We start from the raw sequence: 3,940 nt of genomic DNA, 5'->3' as shown, positions 1-3,940 counted from the left end.
CAAGGGCTGGCCAAAAATCTCAGCAGATTAGAGCACCTGCAAGCAGGCACGGGGTCCTGGGGTTCCATCCTTGAGCCTGCCATGCTGGCCCCACCCTCAGGGCACACTGAGATAGCAACTGAGACTGGGCTTGGCACACCCATGTTATCCCAGCTCTTGAGTGTCTCTAAATAGGTGGATCACTATGAGTCTGATCTAGACCTGAACACCCTGTAGATCCTTCCCTAAAATACAAAATAAAATAAAATAATAAAATAAAATAAAATTTCTATTTGCAAATGAGTGGAAAAAGGATTAAAGGAAGGATAGGGGCTTGGGGAAAAATAACTAACTTATATTGTGTACAGGTACACAGTCCCATAATGAATATGCATCATTATGTATACTCAGAATGTACCAATGCATATATTTAAATAATTTTAAAACACACAGGAGTCTGTGGTGACTTACACATGGCACTTAGAAGTAGAAGTGGAAGACAGCGTATTCCACCTCTCAGAGACATAGCAACATTTTCTACATTTCTTTCTGGCCATTTTACTTTAATCTTAAAACAAATGCATTGTAAGTGTATAATAAAATAAAGGGAGCAATATAACAGATTGCTTTTTTGCTGAAGACTAACATTATTTAATTTTTTAAGGACAAACTTTTAAAAATAAAGTGAGTAAAACCACGTGAGATTAAGATACACAAACAAAACTTGATAAAGATAAGTCTTTGCTGGGCAATAGTGGAGCAGGACATTGGAAGGGTTTCACAGATGCAAAAAAAGCTCACATTGTCAACAGGATTGAGATGTTAATGATTCTCCTCTCAACATTAAGGTTTCATTTTGCTCAGGCTGAGATCTCACTTGATTTCAAACTGCCTGTGGTCCACACATGCTAGAAAAGCTTTCTGTTCAATGTTCTTTTCCTAGACTATGGATAGCTAGTTCTTCATCAATCCTTTCTTCCTCCTTGTAGCTCTCCCAGTCCACTTTGGACTTCTCAAGGGTGCTCATTTTCTGCTTTTTGGCTCTAATTTTTCCCACAATGCTGCTCATACCACTTGACCTTTTCAACCCCACCCCAGAAGAGAGGGATGGTGTAGCCAAGGGAACACTGGCCTGTGGATTTTCTTTCTCATTTTGCTTGAAGAAAGATTTGTCTTCTTTTATATATAACATCCACTTCCCTAGTCACTCTTACTTCTTCATCAGCAAAATCAAACACCTTGGTAATTTTAACTCTTTCTGCTTCTTTTGGTTTCTCTAGCTCTTCTCATTTGACCAAAAATTTACCTGAACTTGTTTCTTCAACGTGTTCTCCAATCTTCACCTGTGTACTTGGGGGCACTTTGGATTTTGGTCCCACACCAATGAGGAAGCTGGCCCAGAGCTCATCCTCCTTTCTGCTCACGTCCACGGGCCCAGTGCCTCTGTCTTGCTTGTCTACCTCATCCTCCTCACTGCTGCTTCTTCTAGATTCCACCTTGGCATCCTCCTCCTCTTCTAAAGAGAAGCCACTTTGTTTTCTCTTCCTGGCCAACTGGAATCCTTTGAGCCTTTTTTTCCCTTTGGTTTTCTGGGTCTGTTCTTCATCATTGACTTAATCTCCCTTCACTAATTCATTTATATCATCTTCACTATACTCTCCACCAGATGGCACATAGTCTTTGTCCTCCTCCAATTGGAGGAGTCTTCAGAATCAGACTCTTCCATGTCCCTGCTGCTCTGGGCCAGGCAACCCAGAGCACAGCAACTACCTGAAACAGACAAGCTATAGGGAGAGATTATAGAACCATGGCTGCACCAAGACATATTGTCTTCTATTCAATTATTAAGCTCTATGATATATTAGTAACATGTTCTTTTAACTTAAGGTTGAATTAAAAATGGCATTTCACTGAGGAAATTGACTGAAATTCCCAATCTATTACATTGGCTTCCTCTAAGAAATTATCATAATCTTGAAGTTGATTTATATCCTTTCTTTCATTTTTTGTCTTATTATATATTAATTTATCAATGATAAAAATGTTGCATTTTGGTTTTACAACTTTTTTACACTATGCATGTTCTTTTGATGTCATCTATTCGATGATTTTTTTAAAAAGTTACGTATATGAAATCGGCATAAGGGTGCACATGTGTTTTCTCAACTACTCTTGAAAGTAAAATGGGAGGATTTTGTGAGTCTAGAAGTTTGAGACCATTTTGGGCAATGTAGTGAGACCCTCATCCTTCAAACAACTATTGACTCATTTTAATTGGTAGTCCATATTCTATGCATACAACAATTTTTTGATTCTCCTATTGAAAATATTTTAGTTAGTGATTTAGTCAAAACATCTTCCCCTATGTCATTGTACTAGAAATATACTGGGCAATTTATTAGTTATTATATTTTATGTTATTAAATATAACCAAATAATCCAATAATAATTCATAGTCTCATAATGATAAAGAAGAGTTATATTTTCTCTAATAGTCACAATTTTTTTATGTATTTTGTACAAGGTCTACAGGGTCTCCTTTCAAACATTTGGTTTTAATCTTTTAAAGTTTTGTCTATCTGATGACTATAAAATTACAAATGACCCAGCTTCATTCTCTTGAGTTTTAGTATAGTTTTATATATTTTGAGGAATGGATTCAGGAATCTGGTTTTGCCCTTTATGAATATTTTTAATATTTTTTATTTTTTCTTTTTTTTTGGCAGGGGGGAGATTGAACTCAGGACCTTGCACTTGCCAGGCAAATACTTATTCTACTGAGCCATCTCCTTGGCCCAAGAAGAAAGTTTTTATCAATTTTTTGTAAGTGGTTTCTCTTTTAAGATAGTTCATTTAAAAATAATAATTGTAATGAGAAAGAATAACAATGAGACAGTTTCAAAACAGGTAAGAAAATTACAAAAATTAATACATTGTATATTGTTATCTTTGTGTTACTTGTTCAGAGGAACGATTCAGACATGTTCTCTTGTCCCAACAATAATTGTGCAAAACTTTCTTCACATTGACCTAAGAGAAAACAACTGTATATATATCTTGACTATTTTGTATACACAGATATATATTTTTTCACTACAAAATGGTCCTTTATTTATATCCCCCTTTTTAGTTTCATTTTGTCAGACATGGGTGTTCCATTGTTATTCAACTATTGTTGGTGTATGAATTCAGCAAAGTAATCCAATATAGTCCAATATTCCACAATAGTAGTGGGTTATTAGCAGAGCTGGCAATGGCAGAAGTTGTTGACTTGAGCATATTACAGCTCAGCATATTGATATGGTACTACTTTTTATACCTCATGTTTACATTTTTCTGCTAGATGTTTAAGAACAGATTAAAGTGAGACCTATACAATTAAAAATGTAGCTTTTATATCTGACAATCTTAGTCAAATCCCCTCAGGAATTGCTCTGAAACCATGTAGAGCAGCTTGTAGATATTTTGTCACTGTCAGCCGTCTTGACGAAATTTCTCTCTGTAAAAGGCTAAGAGATTTTTTTTCCTCCCCAGTTGACTTTCCTTAGGCACACTCTATAATGTCAATCACTTTCCTTTGTAGCCACATAATCTCCTTGAAGAGAAAATTTGGAACACCAATAAGTTACAAGATGTCGCAGCACATACTCTATGTTCTGAGTACTCACTGACCTAGAAGGGCTAGGGCCAAAATATTGGCTCTTCTTGAAGCTCTTTTTTCATCTAACTTTTGGTATGCAAACTTTAGTTGTTAAACATCCAAAAGGGTATCTTAATGATATTATTACCTGCAACAGAAGCAGTTGAGCTTAACATCACTATCGTCTCAATATCAAATACCTTAGACAAAACATGGAACTGGTATATTCTAATAACTATGGATATTCTAAACTTTAAGACCCTATAGAATGTGAAAAAAATTACACATTTTTGCATGGAAATTTAGAAATCAAACCATATA

The 3,940-nt window shown here is 35.6% G+C and overlaps 1 pseudogene; it reads right to left on the bottom strand.

The window, feature by feature from the left end:
- Positions 1-822: 822 nt before the first annotated feature.
- On the bottom strand, positions 823-1,705 carry LOC101571610 (annotated as a pseudogene).
- Positions 1,706-3,940: the final 2,235 nt, after the last annotated feature.

The sequence above is a fragment of the Octodon degus genome, unplaced genomic scaffold (assembly GCF_000260255.1).
Source record: "Octodon degus isolate 3935 unplaced genomic scaffold, OctDeg1.0 scaffold00371, whole genome shotgun sequence".
Taxonomy (NCBI): Eukaryota; Metazoa; Chordata; class Mammalia; order Rodentia; family Octodontidae; genus Octodon; species Octodon degus.
The sequence above is the reverse complement of the archived record's forward strand: the minus strand, read 5'-3'. Positions and strand labels throughout refer to the sequence as shown.